Raw genomic sequence first — 23,977 nt, forward strand, 5'->3', positions numbered from 1 at the left:
TTTGGGGTTGTTTACAGTGACACATTTCATACCTCGACATTATACGAATTCGACACAACCTGACCTATTGATAAATCTAGGGATCTTGAATGCATATGTAAGTGATTTTGTTAGAAAACAAAAATAATTGGAAGTTAAACTAGAAGCTATTAACGTACTTTTAGCTTTTTTAATACATAAAATATCCAAGAAACAATTCTACAGTTTTATTAAAGAGAAGAGAGAAAACCCTATGCGGCTCTATTAGGGTTGGCACTTTTCTTTCGGCAAGCAGCGGCTACAAGCCTTCTTAGGCTCGTCTCCAACTGCGTAGCGGCATGTGTCGTCGATTCTAAAGAACGGTGGTGACAATCTTCTTCAAGAGTTCGTCATCAACGAGTTTTGGATAAGATATCAGAGAAACTGAGGAGGAAGGGACGATCTCAGGGTCGTTTTCTGGGTTTTGAAGTGAGGCTATAGTGGGTTGTTGTTGGGTCAAGTAGCGGTGGTGGCTTCGAGTTGCAGGTGAGGATCCAGCTCGTGTTCTAGGTCACAGTGAAGGTAGCGAGCGGCAACTCTGATTACAAGGACAGATCTTGGTTGGAGCGTGGCGGTGCTCGTCATGTTCTGGCAGCATGTTCGGCCGCCGGAGTGCGGAAGCAAATGGTGAAATCTCTTGTGGTGACCTGGAGGTAGGTGGCGTTGGCTAGGCTTATGGGCCTGGTCCAACTCAACCCTAGTCTCTTTTGTCTGGCCCAATTTGAATAGGAAAGGGAAGAGTTGGGCTGTGGGCTTTTGGGCCTACTGCTTAATTCTTTTCTTTTGCTATTTTTGTTGGGTTTTTTCCTTGGTGGTTGTCTAGTTTGTTTTATTTAATTAGAATAATGTTTATGCTAGTAAAAGTATCTCTATGAGCCTTTGTAGAAGTATTTAACTTTAATGTATCATAATTGCATGCTCGGCGTTAAAGTTAAATAAAATATAGTGCCTACAAGGCGAGATGTTTTTTGTTAGCATAGAATACTAGACGCTACATTGTCTAAACAGAGTAGTAAACTCTTTTGAACTATTCTTATCTATGAATCAAGTCATACAACTAGTATGAACTCTTTATCTAATATATATACATATATATATACACACACACACGCACACACACACACACACACACATATATATACATATATATATATATATCTTATCTAGAGCAGAGCTTTGCTTTGAAATTAAAGTGCGGATTTAGAGTTTAGGGTCACTTTTCGGTCGTATATCTATATCTTGACCGTTCAATTTTTAGGTACTAATGTATAGAACATCTCTGCAAATTTTCAGTGAAATTGATGATCTTTAAGGTATCTAACTCGTTTAAACCAATGGACGAACTGAATCTGTCCAACCTGAACCATACTAGTTTTAAGGCAGTTATCAACGTCTTAACGATCATCAATTTGGCTGAAAATTTGTAGAGATGATCTATACATTAGTAACTAAAAACTGAACGGTTAAGATGTGGATATGCGACCGAAAATTGACTATAAACTCTAAATCCGTATTTTAATTTCAAAGCGGAGCTCTGCTCTAGATAAGTTCTCTGTGTGTGTGTGTGTGTATATATATATATATATTTTATATATATATATATATATATACACACATATTCTTAATACGATAATCTTGCTCAAATGATAAATTATTACTTATTTTAAAAAATAATATTATTGACAACAATATCAGAAAATTGAAATAAATTGGAACTTAAAAAATAATATTTATTCTCGCTCCTAGTGATTTTTGTGTGATAAGAAATTTGTTGCCCAATGCCCATTTCGATCTCTATTTTAGGAGGGCAAAAGAAACCATTGTTGATAGTAATTTATTCTAGTATTTTCCTATATTTTATTTTGGAGCTCATTTAGATAATCCATTGAATGTTCTGATAAAAGTGAATTAAACGCCAGATAACAGATTTGCTCACCTAAGGAATAGTGAGGAACAAATACATCTCAACCACATATATTAAATATAACAACTTAAAATTGTGCATTTATTTTCAGCCGTTAGATTCATTTGTCCTTGACAATCCCTTATAAACTGTCCCTTAGGAGAGCTTGCCTTAATTAAACGGAGTGTATCTTGTAGGAAGCAAGAACAAGAACTCATTAGAAGGTACCAAGAAACAGGTTTCCTCAAAGACCTTCTCACCTTAAATTCAAGGGGAAAGAAAAAGTTCAATTTTAGAATTAGGCTGTGTACATAAATTGTAGAAACTGTTAAACAAATTAATATTTTGATCTCGAAACACTACCTACTTTGATTAACAATTGGCGAAACATGTAGAATCAATTACGAGACTTATACATACTTTACTTAGTAGTGAAGAAACAACTACGGATGCATGGATCGATACAGTAATTTTTAGCATATTGGACTAAAAGGAGAAGGACTTGGAGGTACATATATAGCAACCACTCCTTCGAGCATTTGTGTAACCTTCTTCATGGTGGTCTCAAAGATAGATCCTCTTGCATGCACCAAATTGCCACCATTACTAGCCTTTCCATCCTTTTCATGTCATTTATGGCCTCCTCATCGTCCCCGATCATCTTATTTAATCTCTTTTGCTTGTAGCAATCGTAAACCTAGTTAATTAGTATCTTTTCTTTTGTTAGTTTAAGTTATAATTGGCATTCCATCTTTTAACAAAACACTACTCATTAAGAAGCCCAAGTATGAAGGCCAACACCATGATTCTTTAATTGCAATCTTCTTCACTTTTGTGCTTGTCTTGTTGTCGAAAGTTGAAGATCAGTTTGCTGTCAGTTTCCCCATTTTAGCATGATAGTTTAATTGCAACTTGCTTCTCTTCTCTTTGGGGGTTGCCTTGTTGTCGAAGACCAAGACCAAGTTTTGAAGATTAGCTCAATTGCAACTTGCTACCTCATCATAGCTTGTTGTCTTGCTTCCCCATCTGATCTTGCTGTCATGTCAAAACACCTTACTTGAAGATAGAAGAAGTCTCCTCTTCCTCATGGCTCAGCTAAGCTCATGCATTGCATCTCCTTCAAAAAGTCATGGGTTTTTCATGGGTTCCCTTCTTGTGTTAGCCTTAATTAAGGAATTTAGGAGTTAGCTTCTAAATTTAGTTTTCCAAATTGAAATTTGGGGAATGGGTTTTCATGTGCAATATGAAATTAAGGGCATGGCTTTACCTACTCCAACTGAGCTTAATAGGTCTTTGAGTGAACTGTCCTTCCTCTCTTCCTATATATATGGGTACTCTGTTCATTCTCGGTGATTGAAAATACTTTTGTTTTTTTTTTTTCAGTCCCTTTGTTTATCAAGAGTTTATCTCTTTGGTTTTCTGCTTTTCAAAGTGTCTTGTTCCATGTTGAAAACAATTTGAAAAACACAAGACCATTCATGCATATTCATCTCTTGCATCCCATGAGGTCAATTGGGTATTGCAAACTTCAAAGGTAAAATCTTCAAGAAGGACTTGCTGCGTTCATAGCTTGTGTCTTAGTAAGATTTATGAGTTGTTTACTTGTGTAAACAATTAGCAAGATTTGAGTACAAACAGTCTAGTGAGTGAGTCTAGAAAGGTTGCCACGATCAGTGTAACCTCTGTGTTGTAATCTTGTGATTTGGTTTCATTAGTGGTTTGGTTTTGGTCTTTCAAGAGTAAAGGCCACGCAGATGTTTTCCCTTGATAGGGTTTTACTGCGTCAACAAAACAGTGTGTTCTTTATTGCTTTAGTTGGTTTGGTTGATTGTTCAATGCATTCTGTTCAATATCAGCACTCAGGATTGATCACCCAGTTGCAATCCCTGAGTAAGTTTTTGAACGAAAAAATTGGTTGTAAGCCTATTCACCCCCATCTAGGCTCCTTCTAGGATCTTCATTTTCCCTTTCCATTTCGAGGCTCTTCCTGCAACATATAAACTCCAACAGCATCACCCCATAAATGTAAACATCAACCTTTGCAATAACTGGACTATTTCTGAACCATTCTAGTGCAACGCACCCTCTGGTCCCTCTAATGACTGTATAGTTTGATCACTTTGTAGAAGCTTTGCCAATCCGAAATCCGAAATCCTTGCAGTGAATGAATCATCGAGAAGTATGTTGGGGGGTTTGATATCACAGTGGATGATCTGGGTGCTACACTAGCCGTGTAAGTATATCAGTCCTCTTGCAATGCCAAAAGCAATTTGGACTCGTTTGTTCCAATCAGGCCTTGAAATCCCAAACAGAAAGCTAGCTAGTGTTCCATTGCTCATAAACTCATAGACTAGGAGTTTATTTTCCCTTTCATCACACAAGCCAAGCAGTCTAACAAGGTTTTTGTGATGGGTCATGGCTATTGCACTCACTTCTCCTGTCAGTTGCTCCTGATGTAGGGTCGAGTACACCCCTCGTATCAGTTTATACTTCTCGGGCCTCCACAAGAACACCTTCAATCAATCCTGCTCTGACATTGGCAATACCAATCTCCCCACCAAGTTCTTCCCCACTTACAGCGCCATCGAGTACACCAGAACTGCGGTTATAATACGACGTCATCTGGTGGCATTTTTATCTATGCTTCCGTACCAAGATTTGAGTTTGAGCTCCACCAGTTGCGGTTGAATGATGCTAGATTGTTTGTTGATGCTTGGAATCTCGAATGCGTCATTGCTGAAGCTCTGGTAGCTGAACGATGAGGTGCGCTTTTGGCAATGAGATCGCCGGCTTTGGCTAAGGTTGTAGTCGACGGCATTATTGAGAAGCCTTTCACCTCGGCCACTGACGAAGTCATTGTTAGTGATAGAAAGGAAGCAGAGGAGAGGCAGAGAGTAAATCACACCGGCAACTTCACAAATGATGGTGGCACAGTCTAGCTATGGTCGCTGCTGAACTGCGAGAAGCAATGACTTCAGCGTTCTCTAAGAAATGAAAGAATCAGAGAGAGAGCTGCACATTAGGGATTAATTGTAGTGTGGTCATCAAATACAACAAAAATTGGGCTTATAGCATTGGGTTGGATTTTAGAGGCTTTAAGATAAATGATAGAAAAAAGACTTAATAGGAATAATTTAATAGGAAATGAGCCTTTAAGGAACTACTCCTTTCCTTTACGGTGCGTTTGGATGAAAAAATTATAAAATCTATAGGAATTTATAAATGATAGAATCTTTAACTCCATCAATCTAAAATTCCATTAATTGCAATTTCTGTTGTTTGGTTGTAACCATTTAGGATTTGAAATGTGTAATAAATTAAGAAAGTTTAAAACAAATAAAAAAATAAAATAGAAAAAAACCTTGTTTTGGAAATAAAATTGAATACTGTAAGGGAATTCGTAAATGACACCTATTTTGGTGGAAATTGAAGTGGGGAATTTAAAGGATGAATTCCTTCATTTTTTTTCCACAAAGAAATTTAAAATTTCCAGTTTGATAATGTCAAACGAGGGAATTAGCTTGTAAGAATTACGAAATCCTCACTTTTGTTATAAAGTAGAGAAAAGATGAAGAGAGAAAAGTTGGGAGGAAGCAGAAGTGTTCTCATTCAATCTCATTAGCCTCCTTTAAATAGAGGTAAGGTTTACATCAAAGTACACAACTAATGAGTATTTACGTGGACAGCCATATAGATAATAATATTTACAATACTCCCCCTTGGATGTCCACTAATGAATGATGGTATTGGACGCGCTTATTGTTGCCTCATTAAAAACCTTGCCAGGTAACAAAAACCCAGTGGGACAAAAATAACCCTGGTCGAAGGACAAAAAGAGCACAACGCGCATATGTCCTAGGTAGCATACTTCCGGATGCTCCCCCTGATTGTTGCAAGACTTAATTATGTATGCGATAAGCTACATGTACTATGTATAGTAGTTTGATGTGTCTATCACTGAAGTGAGACCATGTGTGCTTTGCATATAGGGGCTCATCATAAATTTTCATACCTGCAAAGTTAAAGCAATACTAACAAAGCTAGACAATATAAAGAAATTGATACATTTATCTTTGTATAGTTTAAAACATTGAAAAATCATCATGGCATACCTAGCCATACACATCAATATCTTTGTGTATTGATATGTCTCATAAGCTCTTCAAGAGCTCTAAATAATTCATAACTTTGCTAAAGTTAGAATATGTTGCAACATTATAATCATAATTCGAATTCGATAGTAGTCTCGTCATAGTACTCATTAAGGCAATTTAGATCTCGTTGACTAGAACGAAATGAGTACATATGAGCTAGCTTTAGACTCTTTGATTCCATGAGTGAGCTTCAGGCTCTTTCAACCTTTCATGGACTTGCATTTGAATCATTCATGTATTTGAATCCCCTAAGGATTTGATAAGAAATACACTTATTATGACACTTTGCTTTTGAGATTTTGCTTTTAGCAATGTGTCTTCATAATATACGATGACAAAGTGCCATAAATCTCTCGTCAATATAACAGCTATATGTAACACTGTACTTATAGAAAATTGTCATTCATATAAGGGAAGATATTCATAATCTCATGTCTTTATAAATAGACATTGTGTCATAGTGATTTATCTTCACTTTTGATAAATACATTTTTGTACCATGTAGGGTTAAAGGTCCAAGTATTTCATCACGTTTCAAATATTCAATTTCATTAGAATTGCCTCTTTCCAATTTGGCCAATAATATATTTTGTCGACATTCATGGTGAAACGTGGTATAGCATTCATACAGCCCTTAAAGATTTTTGGTAGCTACCAAATGTAAATTATCATCGATGATTAACAATCATAGATCCCACACATTCTTATATGCATGCATTAGCTATAATAAGCTTATTGATATTGGGTACCCATGACACTTCTGGGGCATACATTGTCGCTTCTAGGACAATCATCTCTCATAGATGAATTATGTAGCGAATGTGGATCTTTTTACTTATAATCTCATATAGAGCATTATAGGGCTTGTATAATCTTCCCTGTTTTGGGAGTTTAAAACTTTAGACCTGGTGGATACAATCCACACAAATTCACGCCGTTATTCAAATGACAGTAGTCTTTCCTCCCCCTAACTGCGGGAAGACTGTCTTATTATGACCACACTCAAAAGATGCATTCAAAAATCTATCACTTTCTTTGGAGTGAAGATCTTCATTGGTTGGTGGCGAACCCAAACCAAAATTTAGATCAAAACATGCTTTGTTTATTAGCATCAACCATATTGATTTATTATTGTATCACCAAGACATCATTTCCTAATGGCGTATCTACACCCTTTGTATGTGTAGCCATATTAGAGCTGTGATATTGTTTCATGACATTCTCTTCAGGAGAACCATGTCAATTGGATACACTTGCATCCCACAAATCAAATGGAGTCTACATTGTTTGTATTAATACGGTCGGTCTCAAGGACTTTAACCCAAGCAGATGCCTTTGCATTTAGCATATAATTTTGTCACTTTCTTTTATCAATTCATTAGTTTTGATATTTCTCAAAGTCAAAATGAGACGGTGGATAAATATCTCACACCAATTCATATCGTTCTTCAGGAACAATATTTTTCCCTCTCATTGCAGGAGGATTGTCTCATTAAAGTGACAACCCGCAAATATGTAAATAAACAATTTGCTTGTGAGTAAGATTAGCAATCATCAAACTTGTAAGTGATTCCATGCAACATGGTAGACAAAAGATGACGTAACGGATCATGCCAAAATAGTGTATTTGGTTCAAGGAACTTCAGGTTCATGACATCATATGCCTTAATTTACTGCAGAAAATTCGATACAATATATATCCGATGACATAAAGTCTTCTCCAACCATATAGTAAGCAATTAATGCAACAATATTTCAAATTCGGTAACATGATAGTAGCTTATTTGGAGCTATAGATCAAGATCTACAACTCTTGATATGGTTGTTACCTTAGCTTTAGTAAACATTAATTGTGAAATACTGATAATTGGAATGGACCAACTTCATTTTGAACTACTGGCCAAAATGATATACTCGAAAATTTCGAGTTAAAGACTACAATCCATAAAAACAAGTAACTTTATCATGTGGAGAACCTCAAGTTCTGTGTCACATATAAATGTGTAGTCATAAAGAGAAGGGACTTCAGGCCCTCATATAATTGGAGATCCAAGAAACTTGAGGTTTCAATTTTTTTCAATTTATAACAACCTCTTAAGGAACATCAGGTTCCTAGATAATCGGATTAAGAAACATTTAGTTTCAATGGGAACTCAAAAGGATACAATAAATCTGAGGAATAACACAATAGTGCTTTCAACTTTGCCTATTATAAGCAAAAGACGTCAGGCATGTGAGATGAATCTCAATGTTCTTATTAGTCAATGCAATTTAATTTGACTAGTGCCATTTTGAAAATGGCTTGATAAATATCCACCATATAGTATACCATAGGTGACATGCCCAATTTTTAATTTCCTCACATCTGTGGATGTTGGGGTAATGTTTACATTGACTCTTAATTTCTCTCTTGCCATGATCCACTTCTGGTGGCATTTCATGGTATAACCATATCAATCGGCTTTCTTATTATACAATGAGATCCATGAGAGAGAGATGTTATACATCTCTGGTAATATTGGAGGCACATGATGCAAAGAGACAATAATATATGCTCTTCTGGAGCCATCAATCAGATATGTAAGATCTGAGATAATTGTTATATTAGTCTCATAAGCATAAGCCTTAGTAATGTTTGCTGGACACCATGGATAAAATTGCATTGCCTGAAAGTCACTCAAAACATAAAGTTTGATGATGACACAAATCAAATTTGCAAGAATTGAACAGTGGATCTCATAGGAGATACACGAAGCTTCTGGTTCGTGTTATACAGGTAAAACATGACGTTCAATTATTGTATTGTTGTTTGATGTAGATTAATAACATCAAATGCATTTTGAACTTCTGGCCAAAATGATTATTCGAAATATCGAGTTTAAACTTTATGACCATAACTTATGAGTGAAGGACTTTAGATGGTCATCTAGTTAGTTTGATCATTGAGGAACTTCAAGTTCTCATGTAATTAAGGATCAAGGAACTACAGGTTCTGATCTCTTTTAATTACAAAATCCACGATCACAAATATGGGGTATACTCATACTCATTCGTCATAAACTAACGGTTAAATATCTGCTTACTTTTAAATTGGTGTCAATATAATTCCCTCAAAACTTCAGGTTTGAGGTTGACCGAGATTAAAACTCTTCGATAAATTGTCCATATATCCATTCCAAACTTAAGGCTCGAGTCTGCACAATTAGAACTTCAAGTTCTAAGGTGGAATGCTTTAAGCAAACATAAAGAAGAATGTATCAATCGACATATGAAAATTACTCGAAACTTCTAGTTCGAGTTGACATAAAGTCAAATAAACTATGAATGAATTATATGTGTAATCGAAGCTTCAGGTTCGAATATTTTTTTTTCTATGAACTGCAAGTTCTAAGATTTCGTAATTTGAACTTCGGGTTCAAATAAATTTGGTGCTCGAAACTTCAGGCTCGAGGTGACTAAAGTGGATCTTCAAGTTCACTTTTAACTAATTTATATTTTATACTCAAAGCTTCGAGTTTGAGCTTTACTGTTAGAACTTCAGGTTCTATTATGAAATTTTGAACTTCTGGTGCAAAAATATTACAATCGAAATTCATATGTTCGAGACATAGGGCTGTTGGCCCATATAAATAACAAAACAAAAAAAGTACTATAATGAAGATATACAATAAAATAGAAATATTGCGGTAAAGAAAAATAAATAAATATTTTAATGATGGAAACTTATGGTTCCATAAATGAATAATACACAGAACTTCTGGTCTGGTTAACTTTACAAAATACGATAATCTTGTATCTCATCTCACAAAAGACAATACGATAATCAAGTTCTCTGATATAAATGCTACTCAGAAGCTTCTGGCTTCGATTGATTGTCCAACTTTGAACTGCAGGTTCTAAAGGTGGTTTGAATTCCAAATTCAAAAATAGTCATAAGGAGAAAGGAGCCCTAACATCAAAAGATAATTGGAGGAACTTCAGGCCCTCTTATAATTAGGGATTAAGAAGCATTTGAGTTCATATACTTGATTGCATAGCTTTGAGGATCTTCTGGCCCTCGTAATTGTATAAACTCTAAAAACTTCATATCGCAATTTTTAATTATAACAATGAAGAACATACCTTTATCTTGAAAATTCACGCGTTTAGCCGACCGAAATTAAAATAAGACTATAAAATTGGCTTTTGATATATTGGGTATAATCAATATACATGAGTCTAACATGCAGGATACTAGAGACAGAAAACAAATTTCTTTGTTAAACTGATAACGATTTTAATCTGGCAAAAACCAATATATCAACCTAAAAAAAACATCAGAAGGTATAAAACATGGTACAATGGTCCAGGTACAAAGAAAGAAGAATATCATACATTTGGAATCATTTGGAATTGTGGAGGAATAATCACGACTTGTAATAGCCCTTTGACCCTTTGATCTCTATCAGTAGATCGTTGTGGTCATGATCTAAGATCATGATATGTATGAATTAAACCAATTAAGGAAATCAAATATGCAACGATAAACTTATAGAACCATGTGTGCGGTGGAACCACATGTTTATGAAGTTTTGATGGAAAAAAAATGGATGCAAGCCGTCATGAAAGAACTGAAAGGTGCACACCGATATGAAAATAGATTAATTAGGAATCGATGCAAATGGTATGTGCAATAGAAATTATGCTATCATGTCAAGAACAAGATTGGGAGATCAACTTCCACATCGCACAATGATAGAAAATATTATAGAATCTTTTGAATCTTCAATTGTGCATATCATCGTGGGTTTCGAATAATCAAAACGAAAGAAAATTTAAACTCATAGATCAAAGTTAAGGTCAAGCAATAACATTGCACCAAAAACTCTTAGATCATCGTGGAGTTGTAAAAAAAAATATCTTATAAAGCAAACGTGCTGATAAAGTAGAGAAAAGATGAAGAGAGAAAAGTTGGGAGGAAGCAGAAGTGTTCTCATTCAATCTCATTAGCCTCCTTTAAATAGAGGTAGGGTTTACATCAAAGTACACAACTAATGAGTATTTACGTGGACAACCATATAGATAATAATATTTACAATAACTTTCAATTAAATTCCATCATATTTTCCCTCATCCAAACACACTCTTATGTGATTCTTGATGATTTCCTCATGATTTGTCTTTACTTTCTATTCCAACACTTCTAATTGAATAAAAACTTGGAGTTTGAGAACAAGGAAAGTATGAGATCGAAGAAGGTTAAATCTTAATTGTAAACCCATCTTGCTTAGTTTATGTTTTGCACACACATATTTTATGCAAATATTTCTTGCAGTTCAGTTATTCAAAGACCAAATGGGTTTCTAAAGTCCTTAACAATAATGTGCAGGGTACCACTCCCTTATAAATCACTAGACAACTCTATTTTTACGATTTTAGACTTTCCTTTATGTTTCTATCTAGCCACACAACTCCAAAATAATTATCGCTTGATATTTGTCCTTCTATCTTTTTTTTTTTTTGAGTTAAAATAGATTTGATTAGAAGTAAGGCCAAAAATAACACCTACATAATATCCCTAAAACTATAGGATCATAGTACCATTCACCATTACATTGACGCTCCTTTATTTCAAGAGCCTACAAAAACTATGCTAAATTTATTCTTACACAAAATAAGCTAGTTTGAATCTCCATTTGCCAATGCAGGCAATTGTGATGTGCCAAAAAATCCAGTAGTTGGTGTAGAACATAAATCCATAACATGCAAACAAAACCGGGTATAAGATAAAAAAACAAGGTGACAAGACACCCTCCCTCAATATCCAGGCCAAATGAGTGATCCACTCCCGTTGAGGCCCAAGGGCAGACTCACTAGTCTCATCCTTACCCCAACAAAAGCAAAACAGTCCACTATACCCAAGCTTGATGGGGTACATCACCAACTAGCGAACAAGATTGGCGACCTGGCCTTTGACACCGCTGATTCCCTCTTTTTGCCAACTTACCCTGGCCGCTAACTAGTCTGATTCAACACCGCAAAAAAAAAAAAAAAAAAAAAAAAAAAAAAACAAATGGCAACGGACTATTCCCCCTCCAAACTCAGGAATTCATGATCATCGTGAATTTACAAGCTAACACTGGAAGACACACCATAATCGTAGATAAACTCCTTGCCACTCGAAATTCTCCACCACTGGAGAAAGAGGAATACTGACCAAAAGCAACTGGGCCACCACTGGAGATCAGCGCCATGAGGTGATGCCTGCGCTACTACTCTTGACAAAGGTGAACCAAAGGCTGCCACTAGAGAAATGGTCGAAATGTAGTATGAGTCAAGTGAGGAACTCTCAGAATGAGTTTTTTTCCCCCTTCTCTCTCTCTCTCTCTATCTCTCTCTCATTTGTCCTTCTATCTTAACAAGTGTAAATTCAACAAAACAAACAATAACGTATGAAAATGTAAGTGTGTCTTGGTGATGGTCAACTTCATCCGATCAATCTTCATCAACCAGTGACTTAAACTGGGAGCTATTAATTGTCTTAATATTCTTGTTCCAACCACAAAATATTAGTTCTTTTAAAAATAATTTTATTGTAATAAAATTAGAAAATTGAGGAAGACATTATCTAACTAGATGTGAGCAAGCCTAGAGTTGAGCAGAGAGAACGGCGGCGGCGGTGGACCAAGCAAATCCATTGGATCTTGAAGTGACGAGGCATCTCATCGGTCATCCCTGTGTCGGTGGTTGTGCGCCAGCACGTGTTGAGTGTGGCAAGGCTCGTTGTGCTTCTGGGTTGAGGCCAGGAACGTCAGGACGGTTGGCATTCATTTTTAACAGATCTAGTAGAAGAGCGACGAAGATGTGGTTCTTGTTTTGGTCGGTCCTCTGTGTAGGCTCTTGAGTATTTCTTTCTTTGTTCTGGAAGGTTGTTTTTTGCGAGCTTGGATTGAGGATTGCTAACCCCGTTTTGCACAAGAGAGAGCTGATTTTCGGCGTTGATAAGGTGCTAGAAAGGCCGGCTACTGGAAAGCTTGGCGGCGGTGGTGATCGATGGATTTGACAGAAGTGGGCTAGGACTTGTGCTCATAAATTTGCTCGGGTTTGAGCTTGGGCCTTTGGATCTAGGCTCAACTTTGGGTTGTTTGGCTCTATTTTGTTGACCTACAGGGAGGAAAGCCTTGCCACCCTCATTTATCACTTAATGATGAGGGTGGGCCTGACCTAAGAGGTGGACCAACTTAGGTATTTAGGTTGATATATGGTCTAGGACCAATCGTTTTGGATCATACTATTATCTGAAATAAGATTGGCGTTTTTTCAAGTGCCTTCTGGATAAGGAACTGCTCATATTTTTTGGGTAGCAATTGACGTTCTGTTGGTACCACAACTGCGTGATTGACTAATGTGAGACTAGGTAATGATTTTGCCCTAGAAGACACGAGGTTGTTCTTTGTTTATAAGCTCGCTAAAATATCGAGCTCAAAACAGATTGTTTCTGCCATACTATCGTATTTCATAGAATATGGCTACTTGTAATGCATGAATTACATTTGCTTGATAGAGTTTTGTGATTTTGTCCGTTTTCTATTCAAGTACATGTTAATCTCTAGCCCGTTTTATTGGCTATTGAATTTAATGCAATCAATATCATTTCAAAAAAAAAAAAAATTTGAGAAAATTGAAACAAACTGTAACTTTTTAAAAAATAGTATCTATTCTCACTCCTAGTGATTTTTTTCTGAGAAGAAATTTGTTGCCCACCTTCTTATTTAGTGATATGAGTATTCTTCTTTAACCATAGTAACCTTTATCATGTGTCTAACTTGGGTACGCTAGCTATTAATTTTATTAGCAGAATAGGGATCATTATTGGAAGGGTGGTAAGAAGGAAGAGTCTGCAATGAACCAAAACATTTGTAGACCAATAGATGTCATCAGTTTAGCCGTGAGATTGACCAAGTCAACGCGCATAGGACAAGGAAGATGAAAGTGTTATTCGTGTTGTTACTGGAGGGGCTTTTAAGGAAGAAGGAGAAAGGCATACGCATCGAGGAGGAGAACGGGTTTTCATCAGACTAGGCTACCATAGCCGAGCACTTCACTTATTCCTCTACTTATCCAACAATAATTCAATTCAAATGGGTTGTTGTTGGGTGCTAATCACTCATCTGCCTCTCTCTCAATCCAAAACCCAGTCAAGTCTGCCTCTCTCTCAAATGACCACCGCGTGCGTCTCCAATACTACTCTCTCTCAATCAAAACTTTATCTTCTCTTTAGTCTGGGTTGTTACAAAATCCGAGATCATTAGAATTACGGATACGTGGTGCCTGAGTTTCTCCGACGATGATAATCAAATAACTTCCTGGTTCTTTTCTCAAACAATCGGAGAAGAAAGAAAGCCAACCCACTTTTTTTCATTCTGGAAATTGGAAAGTTTAAGACACTCAGGCATCCTTGTGAAGTTCATATATGCTAAATAAGTAAGAGCAGACAAAGCAGGCAAAAACAACATTGCAAAATTTGAAATGTCCTCGACCTCCAAACGTTGGAGATAGGGATCGAGAAGCCTTGAATTAGTTCAGATCTTTAGCGATAGAGAGAGTAATGATGAGAATCGAGGAATCAGTACATGAGGGGAATGCAAACCGGAGCTTTGATTATCGATGAAGATGGAGGAAGAGAGAGAGAGAGAGAGAGAGAGAGAGAGAGAGAGAGAGAGAGTATGTGTCCATTCTTTTCAGTTTTCACAAACCAGTTGATACTCTTCCAAGTTTACAAAAGTTGTAATTGCCTGACTCCTTTCACCATGACGGCAATGGAATTACGTTAACGGAGGTTTCACAGTCAATTTTTTTTTTTCAGCCGTATATGTGGATGAAAACTGGCCACGTCAGTGGGGCCCCTTTGGTCTACAAATGTTTTGGTTCATTCTAGCCTACTCCGTGGTTCTAGTTAGACTTGCTCATTTAGGTAATCCGTCAAATGTTCTAATAAAAGTGAATTGACAGAGTGTATCATGTATCATATAGGTAGCAAGAACAAGAACTCATTAGTAGGTTCCAAGACACAAGCTTTTGGTCATGTGAGACCTTCTCGCGAGAAGGTTCAATTTTAAAGGTTCGAGGGCAGAGTAAAGGTTCAATTTTAGAATTACGTTGTGTACATTGGTATTCGGATGTTCCCTAGTTTGAGTTGGGTGTTGTAGAGACATGCATTTCTTTTGTAAGATTGTTAAACAAACAAGCCAATTAGCCGATAGGTGCTGGTTAATTTTTTTAAGTTATTTTCCAAGAAACAAGCTTTTGGTCCTGTGAGACCTTGTCGCCCTAACTTCGAGGGCAAAGAAAAGGTTCAATTTTAGAATTACGTTGTGTACATTGGTATTCGGAGGTTCCCTAGTTTGAGTTGGGTGTTGTAGAGACATGCATTTCTTTTGTAAGATTGTTAAACAAACAAGCCAATTAGCCCAGAATGATAGGTACTGGTTAATTTTTTAAGTTATTTGAACATTAGAGATCGATCAAGCCAGGTACAAACTTAGTAAATTAATTGATGTATGCCATAAGCCATGAAATTATTTAATTGTATGAAAATGGAGAATGAATGGTAGGAACTGTCAAACAAATATTTTGAACACTAGCTACTTTGATTAACAGTTGGCGCAACAAAAACCTTGTAGAATGGATTGTAAAACCTATACAGACCCTACTTAGTAGTATAGTCTATGGATGCATGGATCGATTCAGTAAGTTTCAGTATATTGAACTAAAAAGATCGAGAAGGACTTGGAGGCACAGATATATCAATCACTCCTTCGAGCATTTGTGTAACCTTCTTCATGGTGGGTCTCAAAGATGGATCCTCTTGTATGCACCAGATTGCCACCATTACTAGCCTCTCCAGCCTTTTCATGTCATTTCTGGCCTCCTCATCGTCCCCGATCATCTTGTTTAATCTCCTCTGGTTGTAGCAATCGTAAACCCAGTCAGTTAGTATCTTTTCTTCTTCATTTTCCCTTTCCATTTCGAGGCACCTCCTGCAACAGATAATCTCAAACAGCATCACCCCGTAACTGTAAACATCAACCTTTGCAGTAACTGGAGTATTTCTGAACCATTCTGGTGCAACATACCCTCTGGTCCCTCTAATGACTGTATGAGTCAGAGTTTGATCACTTAGCAGAAGCTTTGCCAATCCGAAATCCGAAATCCGAAATCCTTGCTGTGAATGAATCATCGAGAAGTATGTTCTGCGGTTTGATGTCACAGTGGATGATCTGCGTGCTACACTCGTCGTGCAAGTACATGAGCCCTCTTGCAATACCAAGCGCAATTTGGATTCGTTTGTTCCAATCAGGCCTTGAAATCCCAAACAGAAAGCTAGCTAGTGTTCCATTGCTCATAAACTCATAGACTAGGAGTCTATTTGCCCCTTCATCACACAAGCCAAGCAGTCTGACGAGGTTTCTGTGATGGGTCTTGGCTATTGCACTCACTTCCGTTTTGAATTCCTTTTCACCTTGTTGTGCCACGACTGCCACCTTGTCCAACTTCTTGATCGCCACATAGTTTGTTGAGCTTGGAGATGATATGACTCCCTTATACACAGTGCCAAAAGCCCCTCTTCCAAGTTCTTCTCTGAAACCATCTGTGGCTTCTTCGAGCTCTTTGTAAGTAAAAGCGCGTAGATTTGCTTCCATGATACTGGATGTGCTAGTGATAACCCTAAGTGTTTTTCGGTATGTGTAGAAAACAAGCAAAGCAATTGCTGCAACCAATAGGAAGTTGATAAACACAGAGCTACCTAGAAGGAGTGCTCCTACTAAGATGACAGTTTTCTGATCTTTCTTTTCTGTGTTTGAATCTCGAGATGCAGGGTTCTCAAAAGCATCAGATTTTGGTATTTTGATGAGAGCCTTGCCATACTCATTCCAGTCCTGCCTTCCATTGGAGAGTGGCAGTTTCTTCTTCCAGCACCTCCCAGCTCTGATAGTTGCTACCACACAGTTACAATCATCGAGGCAAGACCTCCTACAATCATCTTCATTGAGTTGCTGCAATACTTCAAAGTTTGAAGAAGAGGGCCAGAAAGTATTTGGTAGCTCATGCATCACATATACATCTTGTGGCTTTGAATCACCTAGTTCACAACTGTGCATCCTGTCTTGTTTGCAGCCGCGCAACTTATATTGGGGATCTAAAGCAGAAAAGCCAGGAACGCAATCACAAATTGGCCTTGTGTTTGCATCAAGTCTGCAGTAACTGTTATATCCACATGGCCCGCCGCCCTCCTCTCCAGTTGAATCGAAGGCGAAGCAAATGTTTTCTGGGATAGACCACAAAGAGGACCAGGATGTCCCGCTCCCTTTTTTTGGATAAGCATATAGGGTAAAAAGCCCATCAAAATCTAGTGTTGCTCTGTAATAGTAATCTCTTGATGGCGATACGGTTTTGTTTGTGAGGGTTACTATATTTCCATTCCGCAGAACAATGTTGATATGACCCGACTCATTGAAGACTAGCTGATAGCCAGAATTCAATTTATCAGCTGCATCAGATGTATTGCTTTTGTAGTAAGCATCATATTCAAACTCCGTAGGCAAGGCTATGGGGTACAACTCAAGCGTACCGTCTGGTTTAAATTGGAGTTGAAACTTCCCCTTTGAGTAGTTGCTTGCAGTCTGCCTAGAAGATAGCTTTTCTCCAATTTCCAACACTTGGGTTGGTAAAATGGTGTCTCTGGGGTCTTTGAAGCTCTGCCATAAAAGAGCTGAATTCTGGTCTGCAAGAACAAAGTTACCTGAGTCAAGCATGGCAGCATAAGCAACTCCACTAATAACAGGCTGCGGCCAGATTTCCTCTTTCCGAGGGCCAGTGAGCCTGAAATTACCATCTTTTGTGAGCTCCACTTTGGATCCTTTTGGTGTTGGATTGTCTCCATTTGCATACCAAACAAGAGTCTTTTCTGGAATCTTGTCATACCAAATGGCAAGCAAGAAGAGGTCCTGATCACCAATACGGCGAAACCCAAACGCAAATTCTCCGGAGGGAGATTGCCACGAAAGAGAGTTGTCTGATGCAGTTAGGGACAACCCCAAGCTTATATTTGCAGTTTGAGCAGCATGTACACAAAATGGTTGGACGATAAGGTAAAGCGCAAGCAAGTGGAGAACAGAGAAGGCCATTTAATTTTATGGGATAGAAATCTGATCAAGTTAGGGGTCTTACATTTATAAAAAAAATCTAGGTTTAGGGTATGGATGAACATGCTGCATTGCTGCGTACGTAATTGCTGCATGCTATGACAAAATTTGGTTTTCATTTCCTTACTTCTGCTTCATTAGTTGTGACTTGACTGACTTCTCTGTTTGGATCTGTGTACATGTGTCTAATTTCAGAAACTGACGACTCCCGAGTCTTGAGTCATGGTGACTAGTCAATATTTTTGTTTGCTCATCAAGAGATGTCTAGAATAAATACGCAGGCCATAGAGTTATGTGCATTGCTGGCGGAACGCTGTCCACGCTTTTGACAGTGGCGCATTCAGGAGGGAGTTTGTTTCAGTGTTGCGTGGATTGCGGGTCATTTCAATACGGGAATGCAGTACGAGTACGTGGTATGCTAGTATCTATGGTGCGCGGTACGCTAAGATATTAATATTATTATATTTAATAATTTATATAATTAAGAACATTAATTGTTTTCTAAATATTTTTTTTTTTTGGCATTTGATATATAGTAACTCGGTCCAGTATGGCAATACCCTTAATCATAGATTAATGGGCCTAGACTGCTAGTCATTTAATAAATAACCTAAACAAATATGTGGTCTTCATCTAAAACTTCACCGCTGCAGAACACCAGTAAAACAAAAAAATAAAAAAATTCCGCCGAACATACCAAAGAAAGGAATGAACTGCGAAGGTGAATGAAGTGGAAATGTTGGGTTGTAGAAGAACAGAGGCATCCCATCGCCTTGAAGAGGACGAAGAAAAGAAGATGTTGAGTTGCTGATATGAAGTAGAAGGCAGAGATGTTTGGATCGCTATGTTTAATGATCTCGATCGTGGATGTACCGCGTTTTGGTACGTGCGATCCGGAACGCGGGTCGCGACACATGTAGCGAACTTGAATTTGTCCGGAGGCAAACTTGAACTATAATAATTAGTATAGAAGCCGAAAATTGTAAAAAACTCAATCTAATGGTATGATTCTACTATGAGAGCATATATATATTGAGGAGAATCTGTTGTTTTTTTCTTTTTCTTTCTCTTTTCAGAAATGTACAGCCTTACCTGAGTAAAAAAACAAGGGAATTGCTACTAATATTCTACCTGTGAGGGCGCAACCTTCTTGCATCCTTTAATTGCCGTAAACAAATAAGGAACTGTTTAAGGATGTTGTATTCTAATGTGCCTCTTCAAACTAGGGTTTATTTTCTACAGTTATAATAGGTTTCCTAGTTGTATTCAAATTTTATTACCTTGTATGTACCTTGTAATCCCCTATATAAAGGGCTCCTATTATCAATAATACAACACACAATTTTTCTCAAATCATATTCTTCTACAACATGTTATTAGCACGAGCCCTAACCCTAGCCCTAAAACTCTCCTCACCAAAAAAAAAAAAAATCTGCCGCAAGCCCTAGCAAACCCTAACCACAAATTGCAGCAGGTTCCTAGCCCTAGCTAGCCATACCGTGCGCTGCCCGTGTGCCGCCGCTGCCACTGTTGCAGTTTCCTACTACTGTTGCTGCTGTTTTCTGCCTTGCTGCTGTTGTCTGCCGTTGTTGTCCTGCTGATTTGTTGCTGCTGCTGTTGTTGTTCTGCTGTTACTATTGTTGCTGTTTTGCTATTTTGCTGTTGCTGCTGTTTTATTGCTGCTGCTACTGTTGCTGTTCCAACACGCTTGCATCAACATGCGCGTGTTCTCAAGTCCCAAATCATCAAGTAAGTTTTTATGATTAAAGTTCCTGCTTTCTTGTCTTTTAAATTCCTTTATTTGCTTCAGGATTTGCAATATACGAACATGGGTTCAATTATTTAATAAGCGGAATTGTGGGGATTCAAGGTATATACGAACTAAGAGTGTTCGTGATCGTAGGACTAAGAGCGTCCTCAAGCATCAATCTTTGACCATATTAAACATCATCGTTTTGGTCTAATTCAAATAAACTTGGAAATTGATTCCTTGGTAGCATAGCTCGGAAATCCTATTATTAGTGATCGTGGAAGTTTTTACTCCTGTACTAATCTACTTCTTCTTATTATTTTTAGGATGTCGAATGAACCAAGACTTGACTTTCCCATGCTTGACTCAACAGGTTTGGAATACCATAGCTGGGTGACCGACGTTGAGAACCACCTCACTTCTTTGGGAATATTACCCATAATCCGGCCACCAAACCCGGATCTTGTTTTCGAGGCAACAGCTACTAAGCATGCTTGAGCAGTCATCCTGATGAAATGACACATGGATAAATCACTTCATATGGAGTGCATGTCGATCAGAGATGCAAGAGAATTATGAGTAGCGCTAGAAGAGCGCTTTGGCAATGTCCAAGATTCCCTTCTCCCTGATTTGAAGTCTAATGGAGCAATCTGCGTTTTGCGGACTTCAAAATTGTTGCTGAATATAATTTAGAAGCTCTTCGCCTCAAATCCATGTTGAGGTTTTGTGGACAGCTTGTCACATAGCAAGAGCTAATTGAGAAAACTCTCTTCACCTTCCCCGTCTCAGCAATCTTGGTATCAAAGCAATATCAAAATGAATGGAATGCTGGACGGATCACGAGGTTTAATCAGCTTATCAATGTTATGTCTGTAGCTGAGAAACATGACAACATACTCGTGAAAAATTATAATTCAAGACCCGTTGGAACTAAGAGCGTTCATGAGGCGAATTATAATACACCCAAAGGAGGGCGCAAGGAGCGGAACCCTAAGAATAAGGGACATGATGGACGTGTGGGTCCATATAACTGCCCTAACAAAGAAGGAAACTGCCAATTTGGAGAGGATACAAGTGGTGGCAAAGCCACAAGTGGGAGAGGTGGCCGTGGTGTCGCCGACCGTGGTCGTGGCGTCAACCCCCCTAGGGGACGTCCACAACTTTCACAACATGCACCTCAATTAAAGGGAGGCAACCACAATGATATGTGTCATCGATGTGGATCAAGTGAGCATTGGTTCAAGCAATGAAAACAAGCAATCAACTGGCTGCACGCTACAAGGAGTATAGGGACCTGAGGGAGAAAGAAGTCTGTCTTGCCGAAGAAGAAGATGGTGAAGATGTCAATCTCACCATAGAGGACTTCAAAGCTAGAGATGAAGTGCACAAGGATGCCACTGACTTTGATTAGTGGTACTTAAGCGAGTTTTGCTCCACCGACATCTCTTCTTACTTTCCTGGTCATGTCTAATTGGAGTTACCAAAAGGATTGAGTGACTACAATTTGTCTAGGTTTGATTTCTATTTTGGATTAGACTTTGGTTAACAAACTTTGATGTAATCATTGGTTATTTTTATTAAAAAAGTATCGTTTTATTATTGAATGTCTTGGACATATTTTAATCCCGAACTTTATTATTTTTCAATATGTTTCTTGGAGAGCTTGAATGCCTCGTAGATAGTGGCACCACACATATTATATTGCGACATAGACAATTATTCATATGGATGACGCCTAGTCGATCTTCAGTGACTACGATGGCAGAACCATCACAATTGATTCATGGTCGAGGACCAGCTCAATTTATGTTGCCAAATGGCGCAAGTATTAATGTCACTGAAGCTCTATATGCTCCTATGGCCAGAAGAACCCTATTGAGTTTTAAAGATATAAGAGCCAATGGTTTTCATGTGGAAACACATTGTGAGAATGGACAAGCGTTCCTTTGCATAACCTCTAATGACTATGGCCATAAACGAGTATTGGAGAAACTTATGTGTCACTCTAGTGGGTTATATGAAACCACTATTCGAATTATTGAATCCAACCATGTCATGAGAGATGACTTATGGGATTCTGACATATATAGGCTTTGGTATGACCGTTTGGTACACCCAGGTGATTTGATGATCCGTATACTAAAGACATCACACGGACATCCATTTTTCAAAACGAAAAGAAATAAAACCCAAAATTTGGTCCAAGGAAGGGCACTGGGGCCACATGGCGCCATTCCTATGCAAAACCGGCCGTCATTGCCAGAAGCCGCCTACCCCTACGGCCTAAAGTTGGCTTTGACGCCAACACTGCCTCCTTGACCCAATTTTCTGCTTCTAAAGCTTATCTTTTGTTTTGCAAAGCCTGCTCTTTAGCAAAGTTAGGATCTAAACCATCCTAGACAAAGGACACCAAAGAAAATATCCCATTCTTACAAAGAATCCAAGGTGATATTTATGAACCTATTCAACCATCGTGCGGACCATTTAGATATTTTATGGTGTTGGTTGATGCATTGACACTCTGGTCACATGTCATGCTTTTGTCCACAAGAAATACTGCATTTGCTAAACTCCTAGCACAAATCATTAAATTACGGGCTCACCACCCTGATCATCCTATTACGTCAATACGTCTTGACAATGTTGGAGAGTTTACATAAAAACTTTTGATGATTATTACATATCCATTGGGATTGAGGTTGAACATCCTGTTCCTCATGTTCACACCCAAAATGGCCTCGCAGAAGCCGCCATTAAAAGACTTCAAATGCTTGCTAGAGCATTGGTTATGCGCACCAATCTCCCTGTGTCTGCTTGGGGTTATGCAATATTGCATGCAGCCGTGCTTATTCGTCTGAGGCCTATTGCCACTCAACCTTTTGTGTCCCAGTTGGTTACTGGATACGAGCCTGATGTCTCACACTTACGCATATATATTTGGGTGTGCAGTTTATGTGCCAATAGCACCACCACGCGCCCTAAAATGGGACCTCAAAGGCGATTAGACATTTATGTTGGATATGGTTCTCCAATGATCATCCGCTATTTAGAACCCTTGATAGGCGATCTCTTTACAGCTAGATTTGAGGATTGTCACTTTGATGAGACAGTCTTTCCGATGTTAGAGGGAGATAAGAACACTAATGTTCAACAGGAACGACGGGAATTGTCGTGGTCTGTCCCCACTTTGTCTTATCTTGATCCCCGAACCGCACAATCTGAAATTCAAGTGAGAAGAATACTCGATCTTCAGAACATAGCAGATTCGATGCCTGATGCGTTTTCTGATATCGCTAAAGTGACGATATCACATATACATGCTGCAAACGTGCCTGCAAGGATTGATATCCCCAAAAGTGGAGGATATGGTGCCGCCATCCCTAGTGGAGATCGCACTGTGGCAAAGGCCAGCCTCCCTGCAAGAAAACGAGGGAGACCCAAAGGTTCGATGGATTCTCGCCCAAGAAAGAAAGTGAGTTTGGCACAAAAGGATCCATTAATCATCGATACAGATAATCTGTTTCATGAACATATGCCGGATTATAGTTATGTCCAAGACATCATTGGGGGATGCCCTGATGACAGAACCAATTCCAGATAATAGAGAGATCTCCATGAATTACACTAGTGTACATGAGACGTTGAAGAGAAACTCTATTATCCTTGATGATGTATTTGCATATTCTATTGCTCAAGGAATCATAGAACATGATGATATCGAACCTTGCTCTGTTGGAGAATGTCAACTAAGAGCAGATTGGCCTAAATGGAAAGATGTGATCCAGGCTGAATTGGATTCACTAACAAAGAGACAGGTATTTGGGCCTATAACACTGACACCCCCAAGTATAAAGCCTGTTGGCCATAAATGGGTCTTTGTTAGAAAGCGTAATGAGAAAAATGAGGTTGTTAGGTACAAAGCCCACCTTGTGGTGCAAGGTTTCTCACAACGCCCTGGGATCGATTA

The 23,977-nt window shown here is 38.2% G+C and overlaps 1 pseudogene; it reads right to left on the minus strand.

The window, feature by feature from the left end:
• Positions 1-15,663: 15,663 nt before the first annotated feature.
• Positions 15,664-18,267, minus strand: LOC112173818 (annotated as a pseudogene).
• Positions 18,268-23,977: the final 5,710 nt, after the last annotated feature.

The sequence above is a fragment of the Rosa chinensis genome, chromosome 1, assembly GCF_002994745.2.
Source record: "Rosa chinensis cultivar Old Blush chromosome 1, RchiOBHm-V2, whole genome shotgun sequence".
Taxonomy (NCBI): domain Eukaryota; kingdom Viridiplantae; phylum Streptophyta; class Magnoliopsida; order Rosales; family Rosaceae; genus Rosa; species Rosa chinensis.